The sequence below is a fragment of the Rhinolophus hipposideros genome (assembly GCF_964194185.1).
Source record: "Rhinolophus hipposideros genome assembly, chromosome: 17".
In the NCBI taxonomy this organism is placed as follows: Eukaryota; Metazoa; Chordata; class Mammalia; order Chiroptera; family Rhinolophidae; genus Rhinolophus; species Rhinolophus hipposideros.
In genome coordinates, this window is record NC_138063.1 from 52,993,194 (window position 1) to 53,018,172 (window position 24,979).

The 24,979-nt window shown below is 35.0% G+C and overlaps 1 long non-coding RNA gene across 1 annotated transcript in view; it reads right to left on the minus strand.

Moving 5' to 3' along the window:
• Positions 1–24,979, minus strand: part of LOC308509755 — a 158,842-nt gene that overhangs the window by 1,410 nt on the left and 132,453 nt on the right. Inside the window, exon 3 of the long non-coding RNA XR_013995249.1 lies at positions 35–576. This is a non-coding gene — a long non-coding RNA (uncharacterized lncRNA). The remainder of the gene's footprint in view (positions 1–34; positions 577–24,979) is intronic.

Sequence of the window (24,979 nt, forward strand, 5' to 3'; positions counted from 1 at the left end):
TCTGTGCTGTGGAACTGGAACAAGGGTCACTTACCCAGATATTTTGGCAGTCAGATGATTGGCCTTTAGATCAGCTCATCCTCTGATCATTAAACTGGGTCATTCAGTCCAAGGGAAAACTATTCCATATTAACATATGATTAATAAGAATTCTTTTTCTAAATCCATGCAACAAGCAAAAGTCTTTCCAAACTACCCATTATGTTCACAATATTATACAAAGAAAGATATGTGGAGGTGGAGAATCCCATCAAAATCATTCACATATACAAATTCTTATACATTTCTTTAGAATATATTAACTGTATTTCTCACCCCCTCCTGAATTATAGCTTCACATCATTGAGCAAAACAGCAGAGTTTTTTTCCCAGGAAGAAGTGATAAGAAGAGTCAAAGAATAGTGGGCAGAATGCTTGTTATTTAAGTACTGAGAAGGATACTAAAATCCGTTTGGCATCCTACTGCTATTTTACAGCCTCTCAAAGAAACAGAGGACAGACATCTTGGAAAGACTGGGCCTCTGGAGGGTCAGTTGGGTGACCTCTTCTCTCAGCTTAATCCAATGTTGGCAGAGGCTGAAAGACAGGGCAAGACAGTGAGCCATGAAAATGATGGCTAATAACACAAGTGATCACATGTTAAAAAATGTATTATGAGAATCTCCTACAAAAGTTGATGCAAACAGTACATGGAAAAAAAAAAACGGGAACATCCTTGGACATTTTTAAAAGATAAGTTGCTAGTGTTAAGGTAGGGAGGCAGCATGGGGAATATGGAAAGCCTACCATTTCTGCTGAACACACACACACACACACACACACACACACAAAACAACTGAATTCAAAAACATTGTTCCCTTGCTACCCAAGTGATCTTGGAAAGCAATTGTCCCTATTTACCCATCTATTCATTGATAGAGAAAAAAAATATAGGCTGTTGCCAGAATCAAATTAAGTATTTACACATAGATTAGTTATTGTTAAGGAAATCCTTTTGTAAAACCCCTGGTATTATCAAATATATATCTATAAAGAAAGCTATTTAAGCAACTATTCACACTGTGTTTTCTCTTTTTTTCACCCCACAAAAGTCTATTTTATTGCCTGTCATTTTCTAATGAAAAAATATACAATAGTGTACAGGCTCTCGAAACATACTTTGAATCATAGCTCTGCTATGGTGTGATCTTGGGAAAACTATCTAACCTTTTTTTTTTGCATTTCAGTTCCTAATAGGGCAAAAATAGATCCTAATGTATAGTAATTGTATAGGTATTAAGTAAATAGTACATAGAAAGGAAAGTACTTAGCGCAGTATCTGGCACATAGTGAGCATTCCATAAAAGGAACAATGGTATAAAAATGCTGATGATCTTCTGACAAAGAGTGAAGGGAAACTAAACCAGCTTTACATTTTTAAAATTGGCCTTTGAATATCAGGATAGCAGAAAATCCCTAGATATGCCACAGCTCTATCATAGAACCAATTAATAGGGGCCAAAAATGAAGCAGCAGAGGCACCAGGATATCTCAGCCCTCTCTCAAACCCTAAAATTGGTTCACTGAGTTATGTTATCAGTTTTTGTTCATTACTTATAATGTGACAAGTACAGGGGATTCAAAGGTCAAAAACAATTACGGTCCCTGCCTTTGTGACACTTACAGTCTAGAGAAGAAAAAGAATGCAATCACCTAGCCACAAAAACAAATGTAAAATTACAAGTGTGGAGAGGGCTAAAAGGAAGTTAGGGCTATAAACCTATACATGGTTGGGGATGAGGACAGGCTTCTATGGGGGGATGGTGGTAGAAGGTTTGGTAGGTGGAGGAGATAAAAGGAGGAGAGTTAGCTTAGTAGGCAAACAGTCCATGAAGTCCTGTGGCAAAAGGGAGCATGGCATGTCTGAGACTGGATAAAATACAAGACTCCATTGTATGTTGTCTACAAAAAATCCACTTTAGTTACAAATATACAGATATATTTATAATAAAAGAATGGAGTAACATACTGTGCTAACATTAATCAAGAAAAATCTGAAGTGGCTATATTAATTTCCGATAAAACAGACTTCAGAACAAGGAAAATCAGAGATAACAAAGGGCATATATAATGATAAGGGAGTAATTTCTTCAATCTCATGCATGTATGCACTTAACAACAGAGCATAAAAACTGGTAAAACTGAAAGGAGAAATGGACAAATTCACTATCTAGTTGCAGGCTTCGATATCTCTCAATCAGTAATTGACAGGTTCATCAGGTGGAAAATGAGTAAGGATATTGTTGAACTGAACAGCCATCATTCAACTAGATAGACCACATGCTGGGCCATAAAACACATTTTAACAAATATAAAAGATTAAAAATCATGCAAAGTATTTTCATAGGTCACAGTGAAATTAAACTAGCAAGTAGGAACAGAAAGATAGCTGGGAAATCCCAAAAGATTTGATAATTAATTCATACATTTCCAATAGCACATGGGTCAAAGAAGTCTAAAGAGATTTTTTTTACATATTCAAATAAATATGCTATTTGTCTTTCTCTGTCTGACTTATTTCACTTAACATAATGTTCTCTAGGTCCATCCACATTGTTGCAAGTGGTAAGATTTCATGCTTCTTTATGGAATCTAAAGAAAAGAATAAATGAATGAACTAATCAGAAAAAGTCTCAGAGACATAGATGAAAAACTGAGGATTGCTAGATGGGAGGAGGGGTAGGAATAAGGGGGAAGGTAAGAAGATTAGAAAGCATAGTCGGTAACCACAAGATTGCCATGGGGATACGAAAGTCAATTTTGGGTACGTAATCAATAATGTTGTAAAGATTTTGTAGGGTATTTGATGGACACTTGTCTCATTAGGGAGACCACCTCAGGGATGATGTAGATGTCTGATCACTGCACTGTACACCTGAAGCTAAAGCTGAACAACAATGAATGTCAACTATAATTTTATATATATATGTAGTTACAAGAAGTGGAGTACAGCATTCGGAGTAGATACAGTGGAAATGTAATGGCTCTGTGCGATGTCAGAGGGGTAGTGGATGGGGGGAGGGAGGTTGTCACTGTGTGAGGGATATAAATGGTAAATGTCTAACTAGTTCATTGTTTTGTACATCTGGAACTAATTAAAAAAGTGTTAAAATAAATAAATAAATACATATATACATACATATTCGAATAAATAAAATAAAACTTGTGAGATGCAGTGACAGCAATGCTTAGAGAGAAATTTATAGTATCAAATGCATATCTTGGCAAAGAAATATCTATAATCAATAATCTAAGTTTCTACCTTAGGAAACTAGAGAGATAAGAGGAATTTAAGCTTAAAGCCATTAGAAGTAAAATAATAAAAAGTAGAACAAAGAAATTGAGAACATGAAAACAATAGAGAAAACCAAACAAACCCACAAGTTAGTTTTTTGAAATGATCGATAAAATTGGATGGATCTTGAGATTATCATGCTAAGCAAAATAAGTCAGAAAAAGTTGAGAGCCATATGATTTTACTCCCATGTAAGATATAAAACTGAAAGCAACAAACAAACAAGACAGACAAAAACTCATAGACACAGACACCAGTTTAGTGGTTACCAGAGGGTAAGGGGAAGAGGCAGAGGTAGAAGAGGGTAAAGGGAGTCAAATATATGGTGACAGAAGGAAATTTGACTTTGGGTGGTGAACACACAATGCAATGCATAGATGATGTATTATAAAATTGCACACTTAAAACCTATGTAATTTATTTAACTGATGTCACCCCAATAAATTTAATAATAAAAAAATAAAAATAAAATTGGTAAACCTATAGCTAGGCTAACCAAGAAAAAACTAGAGAAGATACAAATTACTAATATCATAAATGAAAGAGAGAGCATCACTACTGATCCCATGGACATTAAAAAGATAATTTAAAAATATGATGAATAACTCTATCTCACAAATTTTGTAATTTAGATGAAATGGACCAATTACTTAAGACATCCAAACTACCAAAACTCACGCAAAGAGAAATATATTATCTAAATAGACTGATATCTATTAAAGACATTGAATCAATAGTTAATTACCTTCCCAAAACAAAGCACCAAGCTCACATAGTTCGACTGGGGAATTTTACCAAATATTTAAGAAAAAAAAAATGATAGCAAGTCTCTACAGTCTTTTTGAGAAAATAGAACCAGAAGGAATACTTCATAACTCATTCTAGTAGGCCAGGAACACCCAATAGTAAAACCAGACGAAGACATTACAAGAAAGGAAAACTAGAGAATAACATCTCTCCTAAACATAGATGCAAAAAAATCTTCATCATAATAGTAGCGGCTTTATTTATAATCGCCTGAAACTGGAAATAACCAAGATGTCCTTTAATAAGTGAAAGTCCTTTAATAAGTGAATAAACAAACTGATACATCTATACAATCTATACAAAACACCCAAAAACGAAAAACTATCAAGCCACAAAAAGACGTGGAGGAACATGAAATGCCTATTGCAAAGTGAAAGAAGCCAATCTAAAAAGGCTATATACTTTTTGATGCCATTTTTATGACATCCCGGAAAAAGAAACAAAATCAACAAAAAGAACGAAGAATCTAAAGAGACATTTCTCCAAAGACGATACACAAATGGCCAATACATACATGAAAAGATGTGCAATGCTATTTGCCATTAGGAGACAGCAAATCAAAACCATGAAGTAGCACGTCACACCCACTAGGATAATTTGTAATAAAAAAAGACAGTCAATAACAATGTTGGTGAAGAGAAACTTGAACACTCTAACGTTGCTGTTGTGAATGTAAAATCGTACAGTCTCTTTGGAAAACAATTTGGCCATTCCTCAAAACCGTGAACATGGAGTTTTCATATGATCCAGCAGTTCCACTCCTAGATATACACCCAACAGAAATGAAAACATACTTTCACATAGAAACTTGCACACAAGTGTTCATGATAGCATTATTCATAATACTAAAACAATTAATCAACCAAATGTCCATCAACTGACGAATGCATATCTACATGATGCAATATTATCTGGCAATAAAAAGAAATGAAGTACTAGTACATGCTGCAACATGGATGAAACGCGAAAGCATTATGCTAAGTGAAAGAAGCCAGCCACAATGCATGTTTCTGTTTATATTAAAATTCCAGAATGAGCACATGTACAGAGAAAGAAAGTAGATTAGTTGTTGCTTTGGGTTAGGAGGGTGGAGGAATGGGAGTTACCACTAATGGGTATGGAGTTTTGTTTTGAAGTGATGAAAATATTCTAAAATTAGCTTGTGATGGTTCTACAACTCTATTAAAATGCTAACAATGTTGAATTGCACACTTAATTGGGTGAATTGTATGTTATATGAATTACAACTCAATAAATGTGTGAAAAAATTTCCATAAATACTTTCAAAATATTTTGGATAGAGAATATTTCCTATATGACAGTAAAGACAGAGCCAGAAAAATTATAAATGGTAGATTTGACTGCATAAATATTTTTAAATAATTTTAGGCCAAATATACCACAAACAAAGTTAAAAAAAAAGATGGAAAATATTTAAAACATACATGTTTTGGGTGAAGAAAGGCATACCCTCACTAAAGGACATGAGCTAAGAGATGAACAAAAGACAGGTTCAGCCACTGCAAAGGAAGATTAACTGTAAGAACTCTGTCCCGAGACTGTGGAAGAACTCGTATCCCAAGTGACCTGCTTCTTCATCAAGCTACTTCAGGGCTTCCTACTGAAGACTCTGACTGGTCCTGAATATTTTGTGGGAGCCAGGAAGGGCGAAGCATTGAGAATGCAGATGAGGGAAGCAAGTGACATCTTCAGTATCTTCTGAACTTGTCTAACAGGAAAAAAAAAAAAGTTATTTATGATCTATGTATAATAAAAGTAAGGATGCAGAGAATTGGCTAATAAAAAATTAAAATCATAAAAATAAAAAATAAAAGCCCTCAGATAAAACAGGGTCTTTAGAGGAAAACCCTTGGTATTAAATAACACTGTTGAGGGCCTTTTGGTCCATCTCTTTGAGGTTTGCAGCCAGCTACAAGCCATGCATGTGGCAGTCTAACTGGAGCATTCAGCATTTCTGGATTTCTTCCAATAGCACTGGGCTGAAATGTATGCCGGATGAAGGGCTGGCCAAATATCACTGCTGGAGCCACAAAGGAACAGTTCTACAGCAAAGCGTGAACTCTGTCTTTGAGTGCCAACATTCCCATCTGGGGGCCATTTGTAAAAGTGTATGCATACCATTTTTTAAAAATTTTCTAAAAAGATGTCCAATTTTAGTGCATAGTGACATAGGCAGAACTAGACAAGTGTGTCTACAAATGCAAGGCTATTTATTCTGAAATACTTCACATTGTTGCTTATTTTTCTCTGCCCAACCCAGAAATTACATATAAGCATTTATGAAGAAGCCTGCTTCTCTGAAGGAGTGGATGAGTGGGTTACTCCTCATGTAGAGGTACTCATCAGAATCTCCACGGGGCATGCATCATTTGAAAAAAGATGGGCAGTTTTATACAATTTTATATTGGGGAAAAGTTGTAAAGCCCATTGTCATAAAAACAATGGCAAAAAAATAAAAGTCAACAAAACCTTTTTGACAGGAATATTTTGGTAGGGTCAGTCAGTTTGATTTCCTTTGTGATGTCATTTGCTTGGTTATTAATATTCCCCAACCCACCACCCCAATTAGACAATGAATTCCTTGAGGACAGGGATAATGAAAAAATAACACTTTCTACATTTGTGCCAAAATTGACACAAAATGAAATTTAAAATCTGAATAGTCTTGTATACGAGTATGTCAAAGAAGTTAAATTTGTAATAAAAAACATTCCCACACAAAAAAAATAATTTCTACATTTGCATAAGCCTTTACAAAGTGTTTCAGAGGGTCCATTGTTAAACACAGCACAATGAAATGGATCGCTGTATAGTTGGCCATACTAGGTTCAAACCCGGACTCTATGAGGACAAAACTTCATGGCCTTGGGCAAGTATCCTCACCTATAATATTGTGACAGTAACATCACATCCTCTAGGGTTATTGGAGGATTAAATACAATAAGTTATGTATACAAAACACTTAGAATAGTTTTGAGCTCATAGTAAGTGAGGTGCAAATAATGGCTCTCATCATGTTACATGTGACATGTTGTAACATACACACGTGTATGTGTGTAATCATTATACCAATCCTATAATAATATTAGGGAGATTAGCTCCATTTTGCACAGAATAGAAACTGGGTCTCAGGTAATCTTGCCTAAAGCCTTATAATTACTGAGAAATGGAACTACACTAGGTTTCAGCTCTTAAACTATTGCTCTTAACAGGACCTATGGTACATTTTATTTTAATTCATGTCAAAGAATTGATTACGAAATCTTGTTAATAAGTTTAGTCCTTTTCAAGACACAGTAATCTGGGTATAAATGGGGATTACAACAACACTAATAAACCAGCATTTCTCTGGCCCACCCTTACCACCAACTTGGAAGATTCCAGCCTTCATAAAATTCATTTGACCTGGTCTGGGAGTCTCAGGAGTGCATATGTCCTCTCACACAATTCCTCTTAGCTATCACTTGACAAGTGACTTTTTCCTCCTCGACTGCATCCACTGAAGGGATGGCTGGCTGTCCATGGGGCACTGGTGCCTCTGCCAAAGCTGCCAACCCGCAAGCCTCCCTGACTTGTTCTCATTTCCACAACTTAACTATAGGCTGAGTCAGCCTGCAGCTCGAGCTACTGGGCCAGCCTGGTTCTCCAAACCTCTGCCTAGCCCCGAGCACACTGCAAATCAGGCTGGGTCGTGACCTATGCTAATATAGAAAATCAGGAATGTCATTCTTTATTTATCAATATGTTAATTCCTTATCAGTAGTAAACTTTTAAAGCATAATGTTCAAAAATGTAAAATCACGACTCTGAGGCAAATGTGAAATGAGTACATGTCAAAGATTTTATTTAACTCATTAACTAATGAGGGGACTAGTAAAATGCCATGATCAGTTCAAAACGCATTTTAGAAGCTAAGGCATCTATAGCAGAATAAGATTTCTTGGTTAGATACAAAATTTGTTAATGCCCATGAACAAAGCAAAAATTATTCTGTGAAATTTGGAATCCTTCCAATTAAGCAAACTATAGAAAAGGTAAAAAAAAAACAAAAAACTTTTTTACCTCCTATTAAGAGTTCTAACATAAATTGATCACCTCAAAAGAGAGAAAGCCAAGTTCAAGTTAAAATATACCATAATATTTTGGCAGTAAAAGTTTCACAAGTTTTTTTCCTCCTTATAGTAAGTCCATCAAAAATGAGCCAAAAATTTAATACATTTTATGTATCTTTCAGCAAAGCGAATAAAAAATCCCTTTTTGCAATCTTGTGTAACTTTTTATGTCATTTTAGACATAGTTCATTATCGTATGTCATGTTAATGGAACAACTGGATACTTGCAGACACAAATACTTTATTCTCTTTTAACTTGACAAACAAGAACATATCAAACAAAAATACATTCCTTACTTTCAGTTGTATTTCTCTGTTACCATTACTTATAAAGAGTCTCACTCACTTGTATTTATTATAATTTTTATTCAAATTAACTTTTTATTACAAGAATAACACTAGGGGGTAGATAATTGAGAACTATCTGTCATGTGCAAGTATGTCAGCAGACTAACCTAGCAGATACAATGCCACACATCCCTTTGCCTCCTTTTCAAAATGGCCAAATGAACAGTTTTATTAATATGACATTACAGCATATGAAGATAAGAAGCAAAATTATGTAATTTTAACTTATACTTAGTAAGGTCTCAGTATTCATTTTTACTTAGAAAGTATCTAGGCATACAAGTATTATTTAGTAATTGTATTGATTTGATGTTAAATCAAGTTGTTAAGTAATCTAAGGATCTTGGGCTATTTAAGGTGACATACTATCAAACATTATTACTATTGATATACAACGTTTCCCAGAATAATAGTTAAATTTACTTGAACACATACTTATCTTTTTTATGATGTAGCAGCAGTAACTGCTTTTTCATCAATAAACTAATGTAAAATGTTTGGGAGACTCAACATGAAACAAACTTAAATTTTGTACAGAATGTATGCCTGTATTATATTTAACATAAATCAGACAAAAGGCTTATAGGTTTTTTTTCTTAAACCAAAATTATTAAATCAGTCTGTTTTTTTCCCATAGTTTGTAATTATATAAACTTGGACGCTTTAACATTCCTGAAGTAGCAGTTTTTGTAAGAATGTATTGTTCCTAATAGTATATCACACTTAAAATATTAGAAGTTCTATTTATTTATTTTCTGTGATGTTTGTGAATATTGTATTGATGTTAGTACTTATTTAGCTCTATACACCAATCAGAACAGAGGTCCTTTAACTTAAGTGACATTATAATCTAACGTATTAATACCATCTGGTGGTCAGAAAATATTTCACACCTACACAGTGAGTCAAAGGCCTTCTTAAACTACAGACCCACAGACACATAGAGGTTGTAATTTTACTTTTATCCTTTCAACCACCGGTCAACAGAAACACAAAACTCACCAGTCCAAATCTGGAAGAATTGTCCTTCTTTCCAGTGGAGTACGAAATTTTTAATTAATTTGAGCAAACAAATAGACATATAAACAAAGGAAAGGGGCTAACAAACTGCATTCTTCATCATCTCTCACCCAACAGAGAGTAAATCTACATCATCCCTCCAACAGATATCATCAAATTGTCAGACCATAAAACCAAATTCTCAAATGTTACTGCAACCCATGGGAGTAAATTACCAGCCATATATGAACCAGAAGCAAAAACAAAACAAAATTTTCAGGAAGGAGCAAAACAAATACAAAGAAAGTGAGTCAGTGAAATAGACGATCTATTGTTGCTTGAGATTCACTTAGGAAGCCAGGAAAAGATGTCTGGACTTAAACAAGATATGAAGTTCACATCACAGACTTGGTCTAAGTTTGAGGCACAGTTTTGGTGGCTCAGTCAGGAGAGTCTACCTGGGCCTCTTAATGAACCTCCAAAACAGTTCAAATATATGTTTCAAGAGTAAAATCATGACTTTCATGCAAGTATAAAAGGAACGTATATTGAAATTCTTATTTAAATCACTAAATAATAAGGTGTTATGGACCGAATGTTTGCTTTCCCCCCCAAAATCCATATATTCTTATGTTGAAATTCTCACCCCCAATGTGATGGCATTAGGAGATAGGGTTTTGGGGATGAGGGTCATGAGGGTGAAACCCTCAGAATGGAATTAATGCCTTTTTATAAAGAGCTAAGAGCTCTCTCTCTCGCGCGCGCTCTCTCTCTCTCTCTCTCTCTCTCTCTCTCTCTCTCCATCTTGCCTGCCCACCCCCTTGTGAAGAAACCAGGAAGCGTGCCCTCACCAAAACCAGACCATGCTGACACACTTATCTCAGACTTCCAGCCTCCATAGCTGTGAGAAATATTTGTTGTTTAAACCACCCAGTATTCTTGTTACAGCAGCCCAAGCTAACACATGAAGGAGCCTGTAAGAAGTTATGACCCATTAAGGGAACATTTTAGAAGCTAAGATATTTATAGAAGGATAAGAATGTTTTGTTGGTTAGATACAAAACTGATTAATTTCCACAGGGCTATAAAACCTTGGAGTTATGTGTCCCACTGGATAAAAATTATTTGTACATTTATCAAACAATCTACAAGTTAACATAAAGCTTGACTAACTCTGTGACATTTAATCAACAGGAAATAATGAGTTGCCCTATGTCTATTACTAAAGACTATCTTTGTTTAGCTTTCATGCCAATGACATTGAACTTCATGACACCCACTTATTTAAATGTTATTTCCAGTGTTTGGATAATTTTTCTGACTTACATCACAGAAGTTGAAAAACTGTGGTGTAATGAAAATTCAATTTAACTTTATGAAGGAAAAATAAGAACTTAGAATTTTGTAAAAACCATGTGCAGAAGCTTTACTATTCACAAATCCATGTACTGTGAAATGTTAAAGTGTTTCCTTATCATCTCTCACTTTCCTTTCTTGAACTCCTCCTCCAGCGCTTTCTTGACATACTTTTTCCTCCTTCCTCACACCCATCCCCTCACTAAACACTTCTTCCAGGAAATCACAATTGATCATACACACACACACACACACACACACACACACACACACACACACACACACACATTCCTCCCTGTACTCTATACCATGTCCAAATTATCCCTCCTTTTCTGAAATACCTTTTCCTTAGTTCACTGCTATTAACTGAAAAGGTTAATAGCTGAAAGAGTTCATGGGTCACTCACACCAAATAGCTAGCAGTATAGGTAGCGGTAGCAGTCAGATAAATGGGGCTGGCTTCTTGGTTATCCACAAATAAAACACAAGGTTGAAAAGTAATGTACATTGTTTGCAGGTGACATGATTATCTAAGTAGAAAATTCCAAAAAATCAACAAAATGCTCTTGAAACTAATAAATGATTCCAGTAAGTTTGCAGGATACAAGGTAAACAATCCATGTGAATAGACCTATTACTAGTAAGGAGGTTGACTTAGTAATCAGAAATTTCCCAGCAGAGTAAAGCCTGGGACCTGATGGCTTCCCTGGTGAATTCTACCAAATGTTTAGACAAGAACTAATGCCAATCCTTTTCAAACTTTCCCAAATAATTTAAGAGGAGGAACACTTCCTAATTCATTCTGTGAGGCCAGCATAACCCTGATAACAAAGCCAGACAAAGACATTACAAGGAAAAATAAAATTACAGACCAATGTCCGTTATAAACATTGATGCAAAACTCCTCAACAAAATACTAGCAAACCAAATTAAGTAGTATATTTAAAGGACTATACACCATGACCAAATGGTGTACAAAAATCAACTGCTTTCCTATCAACCAACAATGAGCAACTAGAATTTGAAATGTAAAACGCAACACCATTTATATTAGCATCAAAAAAAGGAAAAACTTAAGTATAGATTTAACAAAATATGTATAAAATCTATATGAGGAAAACAATAAAAACTCTTATGGGAGAAGTCAAAAAAGATCTAACTATATAACTACAATTAAATGACATTCTGGAAAAGTTATAGACACAATAAAAATATAAACTGTTGCCAGCAGTTTGGGGACAGAAGGGAGGGAAGAATAGGTGGATGTTTAGGGCAGATAAGCTATTCTGTATGCTACCATAATAGTGAACACATGACCATATACATTTGTCAAAACCCATAGAACTATGTAGTGTAGAGGGTACTCTAATGTAACCATGGACTTTATGTAATAATAATGTATTGATATTGGTTCATCAATTGTAACAAACGTACCACACTAATGCAATAGGTACATAATAGCGGAAACTGTGGGGGCGGGGGAGGAAGTATATGGAAGTTCTCTGTATTGTTCTGTGAACCTAAAAGTTAATAAATAAAGTATTTTTAAAAGTAATTTACACACCAGTTTGCAAAATGGACTAACTTACATATTCTTATCCTGTAACCCAATGTAATATAAAATATCCACTGTCAGTCATACAATTTTGACTTGAAACAAAGAGAAATAACTCATACTTTTTGGAACAGTAGCATGTCTGACCTAAGTTGTCCACAGGTTCGGGTTATAATGGAATCTGTTCTTTATGAAAGAATCTTGGAAGTTGGGATCAAAGGGGAGCTTTTCTAACATTGCAAGTAGTCATGGAACCTCACATGCCAGCCTGAGAATTCCTATTTCTTTCTTTACCCAGAGAGGAGCACAGTAGAACCTTGTGAAATGAAAGATCAGAGCTAGAGGGCAATGAAGTTTAGACAGAGGGTGGAAAACTAAAATAAGTTGATATATGTGGAATGTGTCTCTCCCAAAAAAAATTTGGTGGGTGTACACATACATACATGAATGGCACATGCATTTTTTCATGGTTCCATGATCATTTTTAATCTTAAAGTTATCATTTGGATTTCTTTGCTGCAGGTATGATTTTTAAGACCTAGATAGTATATGACTATGATCACTATCTCCATTAGTATATGCACAACCGAAGTGTGAATATGTGCATGAAGTAAGGCTCAGTTGTGGAGAAAAGGCAGCAAGTTTTTTAGACTTTCAGCCTATTGTGTTTGGAAAACAAATAGAGAAAGATATTTTACACAGAGAAGAGTATATTGTAAGAAAGAAGATGAAATAAATTAGAAATGGCAGATGTAGAACAATTTGGGGGGGAAAATTTATATGACCAGTAGCGGAGTTAAACTTTACTCAGAAGGCTAGAGAAGGACAAAAAGTGCTTGAGTTTAGAAATAGTGTCCAAAAAGCATGAAAGCTCTAATTTTTTAAGTAACTGAATCCTGACCTTAAAAAAAAAAAGCAATAAGCTACTGAAATTCTAAACAAAGTTGAGTACACTTTTCCCACAGTGTCTTTGTTCAGAATTTTAGCAATGTTAAAACTATATGAATTCTAACATAATGCTAACCGAAAATCTCCAAATACTTGACAATCAACAACACCCTTTTAAAAAAAATCCATGGGTTGAAGAGGAAGTCTCCAGAAAAAGTAGAGAATATTTAAAATGAATAAAATGAAAATATGATATATCAAAACTTGTGTGATACAGCTAAAACAATGCTTAGAGGAAAATTTATAGCTTTCAATGCTTACATTATTAAAGAAGAAAGATTTCAAATCAACATTTAAACTAACATGTCAAGAAACCAGACCAAAAAAAAAGAAAAAAAAACTTCAAAACAAGTAGAAAGAAATAATATAAATAAGAACAGAAATAAACGAAATTGAGAATAGAAAAAAATCAATGAAATAAAAAGCTTATTCTTGAAAAGATTATTAAAATGGATATACAACTAGCCAGACTGACAAATGAAGAGAGATGACACAAATTACCAATATCAAGAATAAAAGCAGGTATACCAGTATAAATTCACAACCATTATAACAAAAATAAAGAAATATTACTAACAACTCCATACACATGAATTGAACAATTTAGAAAAAAAATGAGCTATTTTTTGAAAGTAGGAAAAATTAGTGACAAAGTAAAATCCACCCAAGATGAAATAGATAACCAAGACAGTCCGATATCTATTGCAGAAATTAAACTTGTAGTTAAAAACCTTATTTAAAAAAAAGTTGTGCAGAGATCATTCCAAGAATACCACCAAACATTCAAATAAGTTATAACACCGATTCCACATAAATCACTTTCAGGGAAAAAAAACGTAGGGAACAGTTGAAATATTTTCTAATTTCCCTTGGGATTTCCTCTTTGACCCATGAAATTTTTAGAAGGCCGCTGTTTAATTTCCAACTATTTGGATATTTTCCAGTTATCATTATATTGGAGTTCATATAATTTTCACATAACAACTAAAATGCTAAAGAAAAATGTTATGAAGGGGTTATTTACATGTATCTCTTTTAATACTGGGTGCTCACATATTTAAAGAAACAGAATTCTTTTTATGTTATATATATTATCGGTCTAAAATTACCATGATATCCAGAAAAGGACATTCCAAACATAGAAAATTGCAGACCAATACCTGTCATGAACATAGAAAATTTCTCAAAAAATACTAATCAATCAAATCCAGGAATGTACAATAAGAATAATGCACCATCAAGTAAGATTTTCCCCATGAATGGAAGGAAGCCTGATTCAATACTCAAAACCAATCAAGAGTAGTAGTCTAAGGAAGTGGAAACCATGAAATAATATCAAATTAAGTAGAAAAAGCATTTGAAAAATTCAACATCCATTCATGATAAAAATTTTCAGCAAAGCAGCAATGGAAAAGATCTTCCTTAACCTGATAAAAGATTTTTACAAAAATCCATGTCAAACATAATACTCAATGGTAAAATACTGAATACCCCTCCCCATGATTGGAAAGAAAGCAGTTATTTTAAATTTCACACTCCTATTAAATATTTTACTTAAAGCGTAGTCAGTGCAATAAAACAAGAAAAAGAAAGTGTAAATATTAGTAAGGAAAAAAACCTGGTATTGTTCAGAGACTACATTGAAAATATCAAGGAATCTACAAAAAATTTTCTTGAACTAATGAGTTTATCAAGAACCCAGTATACAAGGTCATCTTTTAGAAATCAATTATATTTCTATACTAGATAGTAAAAAACAATTAGAAACCAACACTTCAAAAACAATACCATGTACCATAATGGATCTGTATGATATAAGGTTTTTAAGAAGATATAGATACATAGGTCAATGAAATAAAATACGGAGGTCAGAAACAGACTCGCTCAAATATCCCCAATCGGTTTTTGACAAAGATGCCAAGGCAACTCAATTGAGTAAGAACAGTGCTTTTAAATACTTTTAAATACTTTTTTAAAAAAGTATTCAAACAATTGTCAAAACATGAACTTCTACCTATATTTCATACACTATACAAAAATTCCCTCAAAATGATTCAGAGCTCTAAAAGTAAAACATAAAACTATGCAACTTTTAAAAGAAACCTAGATAAAATCAATTTGACCTTGAGATCTTAGATTTAACACCAACAGTACGATTCATAAAAGAAAAAAATATTAATAAATTGGACTTCATTACAATGAAAGATGTTTTCTCTTCAAAAGACACTAAGAGAATGAAAAGACATACTATAGACAGGAATAAAATATTTGTAAATTACCTAACATAGAACTTATAGCCAGAATAGATAAATTTTGAAAACTGAATAATAAGAAAACAGCTCAATTAAAAAAAAATATTTGAACAGATGTCAAAGGTGATATACAGATGGCAAATAAGCACATAAAAAGACGTTCAACATCATTAGTCACTAGGGAAATGGAAATTAACACCACTAAAAGGTATCACTACCCACCTATAAGAATAACCAAGGTTGGTTTTGTTTTTTTGTTTTTTGTTTCTGTTTTGTTTTGTTTTGTTTTGTCTCAACAGCCAAGTGTTGTTGAGAATATGAAGCAACTGGAACACAACACATTGCTTGTGGGAATGCAAAATGGTACAGCCACTCTGAAAAACAGTTTGGCAGTCTCTTATAAAGCTGAACATGCACTCACCATATGACAGCAATCCCACTTCTAGTCATTTACTTTCTAAAGAAATAAACACTTACTTTCTTTAAAAAAAACAAAAAATCTGTACCTGAATGATTATTGTAGCTTTACTCATAATTGTTGAAAACTGGGGAAAAAAATCAAATGACCTTTAATAAGTAAATGGGTAAAATAAATGGAGGAACTTCTATACAATGGAATACAACAGCAATAACCAATATTTCATACACTATATGAAAGATTTTTGGTTGATAGACAAAAGAATGTGGATGAATCCCAAAGATATTATACTGAGTAAAACCAAAAAAAACCTGTCTCAAAAGTTTCCACACTGTATGATTTCATTTATGTGACATTCTGTAAAAGGCAAAATGATAGGGAAAGAGATCGAGGATTGCCAGGGATTCGAGGGCGAGAAAGATTTGACCACAAAGGGAGACATGAGAGAATTTTTTTGGTTGATAAAAATACTCTGTGTCTTAATTGTGATGTTCATTACAAGAATCCACATATGTTGCAATACTATTCTGCCATAAGAAAAGATGAACTAGTACCATTTGCAACAACAACATGAATGGATCTTGAGATTATTATGCTAAGCAAAATAAGTCAGACAGGAAAAGTTGAGAACCATATGATTTCACTGATATGTGGTGTATAAAACTGAAAACAACAAAAGAACAAGACAAACAAATGAAGAAACAAAAACTCATAGACACAGACAATAGTTTAGTGGTTACCAGAAGGTAAGGGGGGAGAGAGGTAGTAGATGAGGGTAAATGGAATCAAATATATGATGATGGAAAGAGAACTGACTCTAGGTGGTGAACACACAATGTGATATATATAAATGATGTATTACAGAATTGTACACCTGAAATCTATGTAACTTTACTAACAATTGTCACCCCAATAAACTTTAATTAAAAAAGAAAAAAACATATATGTGTTTAAACTCAGAATTGTATACTAATAAAAAGTTCATTTTATTCTATGTAAATTTTTCAAATAACAATGATTTTTAAAACACCGAAATTATGGTACCCAACAGCTTGCCTTATCTAATCAACAGATATGAGGCATATTGTATAGAAGAAAAGACATTGTTTTTTGTGGATAGAGAGAAAGGTAACTTGAAAGAGCAATAAAGAGATAAAACAACTTTTGTCATTGCACACATTGCAACCACTTGTATGAATTGAGATCGGAGATGGGGAACAAAGAATAGGCCACCAGTCTTGTTCCATGTACCCCAAGAAGAAATGGACAGCAGGCAGTGTTAGATTACTGGTGTATTATGAAGGGCTATTTCTCAAGAACAACAAGATGGAAGAGATGGAGAAGACAAGATATGGGAAAATGGCAGGAGCTTCCATGCCTTCTCTGAGAGTGAGCCACTCTCCAAATCTCCATATGTTCACCAATCTGGAAGCTTTTCCAAACACTGACTGTCCTTTTGGGAGTTTATGGAGGCTTCTGTACATAGGCATGATTGATTAAATAATTGACCACTGAAGACTGATTCAGACTCTAGCTCCTCTCCCCTCCTCAGAGGACAGGAGAGTGGGACTGAAAGTTCCAACCCTCTAGTCACATGGTTGGTTCTCCTGGTGATAAGACCCATCCTTGGAGGCTTTCCAAAAGTCACCTCATTAACATAACAGAAGATACCTTTATTCCCATCACTTAGGAAATTCCAAGGGTTTTCTGAGCTCTGTGCTAAGAAAGGGACAAAGATCAAATACATATTTCTTATTATAAATCACAATATCCCAGCCAACATTTGAATGCATTGCAAAGTTAGATGCAAGAAGATTGCTGTGAAATTACATATGATGTGTGCCTGTTAGTGGCAAGGTAGTGGGTGGATTTCAAGGTTTGGAGTTTGATCAAGTGAGTGATAGAGGGAGTCATTTAATGAGGTGGGATATAATTTGAAAGGAACAGATTTAGAAGAGATCAAGGGTTCAGTTTTGGCCTTGCTAAATAGAGATGATGATTAAACATCTATGAGGAAATAACAAGAAATTACATTATTACATTTCAGTCTGGAATTCAGGGTCAGAATAAGGGGTGGAGACACAAATTACTGGTTAGACCATTTCGAAGGCTTCCCATTTGATAATAAGTAGTATGTTGGGAAATTAATTTGTTATTTCATAAACATAGATTGGAGAGTGAGAGAGAGAGCCTATAGGTAGTGAGACCAATGAGGACACAACCTCAGTGAGCCTGGCATTGGGAAGGGATGAAGCCTGGAGTAATTTAGCATCAACAATTGAAGAAAGCAAGGCATAAAGAAAGAAGAATATCAAGACACTGAATCAAGAATAACTCTAATATTGTGAGATTAAGTTACCAGAAAATTGATGTTAAATCTGACACAAATGGGGAAATAGAGAGAAATTTGTGCAGAAAAAAAAGATGAGAGGATGTCATCAAAATGGCGGTGTGAGATGACCCTCTGTAAATATCCCCTGGAATTTAAAAATAATCGAACAACTATAACTCCACAAAAAACTCCCTGCAGAGCAAACAGACAAGACAAAGACTCACACTACTGAATTCACCTAAAGGTGAGCAAATCGCGTGAGTGGGGTAGGAGGGAAGGGAGAAGTGCAAAGACAGGGCCAGGCGGGCACAGGACACAGACCTAGCTCAGTGCTCCGAGTTCACTGCATCCTGGAACTACCTCAGCTGTGGGAGAGGGAAGAACTTGGACTGCTAGGGCTCCGTTTATGACCCACAGGGCCAAGGGAGCAGCATATAACACAGCTGAACCCAACGCTCATGGCAGAGACCTCAGAGAAAAGACTGAGGAAAGAAGGCTGAAAACGGTGGTTTAAGCCCTCACTGCCGAGCGGAGAATGGAAGCCTTAGGCAGCGAGTCTAGCCACCCCCTACCTATCCTCCCAGAGCTCACCCCCTCCCCACCTGCCCGGTGCTAGAAGCGATAAAGTAGCAGTGTCAGATCTAAAGGACAGGATATTTGCTGTCCTGAGAACTGTGGACCGCAGACACAGATTCACAGCCCGACTAGTTCCGGCAAAGGGGAGGGAGCTGTGGAAGCAGGACCAGCTGTGGTGCTGGTCGCAGCCATTGCTCTGGGCCACCTCTCACAACTCACCCAGCCCCTAGCCCCACCTATCTGGGTGGATCCCTGCAGGAGTAAACAGAACTGCTGAAACATACAGGCTCTTAATGTGGTGCAAGAAGAGCTTTGGAACTTCAAAAGCTCTCTGCATACCCACACGGACACTGCACCCTGTGACCCAGGCGAACTATTAACAAAGGAGAAGCCCGTCTCCCAGGGAATCCCCGCATTGTGTGAGAAGCTGGAATAGTGCAGAGAAAACATAGCACTACCTTGTAAGAGAGAAAAAAAAGGCTGCAGTCGGAGAGAAAATAAAACATTCTATCAACAAGTACTAGAAAAAAAAAGAAAGATCTCTTCCTATCAACCTGTTGCAAAACCCACTCCTGTAGATGGCTAGGAAGAGAAATAATAAATCAGTAATTGCCATGAATGACCAAGGCAACAAGACAGCTCAGAAAGAAAGTGAAAAGTCTCCAGAAAAGGAACTTAAAGATATGGAAATATGTGATTTAAATGACAGAGAATTCAAGATGACAGTTCTGAAAAAACTCAACGAGATGCAAGAAAACACAGAAAGGCAGTTTAATGATCTCAGAAACACAATCAAAGAACAACATGAACATTTTACAAAAGAGATTGAAATTTTTTAAAAAAACCAAATAGAATCTCTGGAGATTAAGAACTCAATAGAAGAAATTCAGAATGAAATAACCAGCGTAGGTATTAGAGTTGACCAGATGGAGGAAACAATCAGTGACATCGAAGATAGGAACCTGAAAATGACATGGATGGAAGAAGAAAGAGACTTGAGACTTAAAAGAAATGAAAGAACTCTACAACAACTTTCTGAATCCATCAGAAATAGCAATATAAGAACGATGGGCATACCAGATGGAGAAGAAAGAGAGAAGGGAACAGAAAATATATTCAAACAAATGTTCGATGAGAACTTCCCAAACTTGTGGACAGAACTGGATCCTCAAATCCAAGAAGCAAATAGAACACCTAATTACCTCAATACCAACAGGCCTTCTCCAAGGCACACTGTATTGAAGCTGTCAAAAATCAATGACGAAGAAAGAATACTCAAGGCAGCAAGGGAAAAGAGGACGGCAACCTACAAAGGAAAACCCATTATATTATCATCAGATTATTCAGCAGAAACTCTACAAGCCAGGAGGGAGTAGAACCAAATATTCAAACTATTGAAAGAGAGAAATTATGAGCCAAGAATAATGTATCCAGCAAAGATATCCTTTAGATATGAAGGAGGAATAAGACCTTTGCAGACCTACAAGAGCTAAGGGAATTTTCTAATACACGACCTGCACTACAAGAAATACTAAAGGACGCTATTCGACCACCATCAACAGGGACAATTTGTGGCAACATAAAAGGGGGAGAGTAAGGGCCTGAACTGGAATACGGGAATGAAGAAAGTAAGCCTGCTGAAGAAAATGGAATACTCTAAATATCAAACTTTCTTTTACATAAACTTAAGCGTAACCACTCAAAAAAAAATTTAGAACTGAAACATATACTGCAATAGAAGAAGAAACAGAGGGAAACATCATAGAATACCACCACACAGAAATAATAGACAACAACAAAAAGGCAAAGAAACAATGGAGACACAGCCTTACCAAAAAACTAAAGATAGAATGATAGGAAATCCTCACATATCAATAATCACCCGAAATATAAATGGACTGAACTCACCAATAAGGAGACACAGAGTAGCAGATTGAACCAATAAACTAAACCCAACCATATGCTGTCTCCAAAAGACACATCTCAGCTACAAGGACAAGCATAGACTCAAAGTGAAAGGGTGGAAATTGACACTCCAAGCAAATGGTATCCAGAGAAAATTAGGTGTAGCCATAATGATATCAGATGAAACAGACTTCAGGGTGAAAAAGGGAACAAGAGACAAAGATGGACATTTCATAATGGTAAAAGGAACTATACAACAAGAAGACATAACAGTCATCAATATTTATGCCCCCAATCAGGGAGCACCAAAATGTACCAAGCAACTATTAAAAGTACTAAAGGGAGAAATTGACCAAAACACAATTATACTAGGGGACTTAAACACATCATTGACAGCTATGGATAGATCATCCAAACAGAAAATAAATAACGAAATAGCAGCCCTAAATGACACATTAGATGAAATGGACATAATTGACAAATATAGAGCACTTCATCCTAAAACATCAGACTATACATTCTTTTCTGGTGTACATGGAACATTCTCAATGATAGACCATATATTGTGACATAAAATCAGCCATAGCAAATTTAAGAAAATTGAAATAATATTCTCTGAACACAAGGCTTTAAAATTGGATAACAACATCAAAACAAAGCAGGAAAAAACACAAATGCATAGAGATTAAACAACATACTTTTAAACAATGACTGGGTCAAAGAAGAAATTAGAGGAGAGATCAAAAGATACATAGAAACAAATGACAATGAAAATACATCCTACCAAAATTTGGGGGATGCCGCGAAAGCAGTTTTAAGAGGGAAATTTATATCATTACAAGCCTATCTCAAGAAACAAGAAAAATCCCAAATAAATAACCTCATGTTACACCTTAAAAAACTAGAATAAGAAGAACAAATGAAACCCAAGGTCAGCAGAAGAAAGGAAATAACAAAAATCAGACCAAAACTAAATGAAATAAAGAAAAAAAGACAATAGAAAAAATTAATGTGACAAAGAGCTGGTTCTTTGAAAAGATTAACAAACTTAACAGATCCTTGGCTAGACTCACTAAGATAAAAAGAGAGAAGACACTAATTAACAAAATCAGAAATAAAAAAGGGGAAGTCATCACGGACACCACAGAAATACAATGGATCATGCAAGAATACTATGAAGGACTATATGCCACCAAATTCAATAACCTAGAAGAAATGGACAAGTTCTTAGAAACATAGCCTTCCTAGGCTGAACAATGAAGAACTGGAAAATCGAAAAAGACAGATCACCAGTAACAAAATTGAATCTGTCATCCAAAATCTTCCCAAAAGCAAAAGTCCTGGACCAGATGGCTTCAGAAAAGACAGTACTCCAAAACTCATTTTATGAGGCCAACATTACCCTGATACAAAAACCTGGTAAGGACAACACAAAAAAAGAAAACTACAGACCAATATCTCTGATGAATACAGATGCAAAAATCCTAAACAAAATTCTAGCAAATCGAATACAACAATGAACTAAATGAATTATTCATCATGACCAAGTGGGGTTCATCCCCCGGGGCACAAGGATGGTTCAACATCCGCAAATCCATCAATGTGATACATCACATAATCAAAATAAAGGACAAAATTCATATGATTCTATCAATTGATGCAGAAAAAGCATTTGATAAGATACAACATCCATTTATGATTAAAACACTTACTAAAATTGGTATAGAAGGAAAATACCTCAACATAATAAAGGCCATATACGACAAGCCCTCAGCTAATCTCATAATTAATGGTGAAAAGCTGAAGCCCTTTGCTCTATGTTCAGGAACACGACAGTGCTGTCTTCTATCACCTCTGCTTTTCAACATAGTGTTGGAAGTCCTTGCCAGAACAACCAGGCAAGAGATAGAAATAAAAGGCATGCAAATTGGGAATGAAGAAGTCAAATTGTCACTCTTTGCAGAGGACATGAGGCTATATATAGAAAACCCTAAAGACTCCACCAAAAAGCTGTTAGAATCAATCAACGAATACAGTAAAGTTGCCGGCTACTAAATCGATGTACAAAAGTCCCTTGCATTCCTATATACTAACAATAAAAATCTCAGAAAAAGAAATAAAAAAAAACAATTCCTTTTGCAATTGCACCAAAAAAAATTAAATACCTAGGAATAAACTTAACCAAGGATGTGAAAGACCTCTATGCTGAAAACTATAAGACATTTTTTAAAGAAATCGAAGAAGACACAAAGCTATGGAAAGACATTCTGTCCTCATGGATGGGAAGAATCAACATAGTTAAAATGGCCATATTATCCAAAGCAATATACAGATTTAGTGCAATCCCCATCAAAATCCCAATGGCATTTTTTACAAGAAATAGAACAAAAAATCATCAGATTTGTTTGGAACCACAAAAGACCCCGAATAGCCAAAGCAATATTAAGAAAAAAGAACAATACTGGAGGTATCACACTCCCTGACTTTAGCTTGTACTCCAAGGCTACAATAATCAAAACAGCATGGTATTGGCAGAAAAACAGACATATAGACCAATGGAATAGAATTGAGAACCCAGAAATAAAACCACATAAATATGGACAGATAATTTTTGACAAAGAAGCTAAAAACATACAATGGAGGAAAGACAGCCTCTTCAATAAATGGTGCTGGGAGAATTGGATAGCCACGTGCAAAAGAATGAAACTGGACTGTTATCTGTCACCATGTACCAAAATTAATTCAAAATGGATCAAAGACTTAAGCATAAGACCTGACACAATAAACTGCATAGAAGAAAACATAGGTACTAAACTTATGGACCTTGGGTTCAAAGAGCATTTTATAAATTTGACTCCAAGGGCAGGGAAGTAAAAGCTAAAATAAATTAATGGGACTGTGTCAAACTTAAAAGCTTCTGCACAGCAAAAGAAACCATCCACAAAATAAAGAGGCAACCAACTGAATGGGAGAAGATTTTTGCAAACAGTGCCTTTGATAAAGGGCTAATATTCAAAATATACAAGGAACTCATGAAGTTCAACAAGAAAAAAACAAACAACCCAATTGAAAAATGGGCAGAGGAGCTGAAGAGATATTTCTCCAAAGAGTGTATACAAATGGCAAATAGACTTATGAAAAAATGCTCAACATCACTAATCATCAGAGAAATGCAAATAAAAACCACAATGAGATATCACCTCACCCCAGTCAGAATGGCTATCATCAACAAGACAAATAGTAACAAGTGTTGGAGAGACTGTGGAGAAAAAGGAACCCCTATACACGGTTTGTGGGAATGCAGACTGGTGCAGCCCTTATGAAAGGCAGTGTGGAGGTTCTTCAAAAAATTACAAATAGAATTACCATATGACCGAGCAATCTCTCTCCTGGGTATCTACCCGAAAAATCTGAAAACACTTATACAAAAAGACACATGTGCTCCATAGTTCATTGCAGCTTTCTTTATGGTGGCCAAGACATGGAAACAACCAAAATGTCCTTCGATAGATGAATGGATAAAGAAGTTGTGGTATATATACACAATGGAATACTATTCGGCATTAAGGAAAGATGATATAGGAACATTTGTGACAACACTGATGGATCTTGAGAGTATAAAGCTAAGCGAAATATGTCAGACAGAAAAAGCAGAGAACCATACGATTTCACTGATATATGGTATATAAACCAAAAACAACAAAAGAACAAGACAAACAAATGAGAAACAAAAACTCATAGACACAGACAATAGTTTAGTGGTTACCAGAGTGTAAGGGGTGTGTGGGGTGGGAGATGAGGGTAAGGGGGATCAAATATATGGTGATGGAAGGAGAACTGACTCTGGCTGGTGAACACACAATGGGATTTATAGATGATGTAATACAGAATGGTACACCTGAAATCTATGTAACTTTACTAACAATTGTCACCCCAATAAATTTAAAACTAAATACATTAATTAAATTAATAAATAAATTTTCAAAAAAGGAAAAAAAAAGGTGAGTTAATTTTTA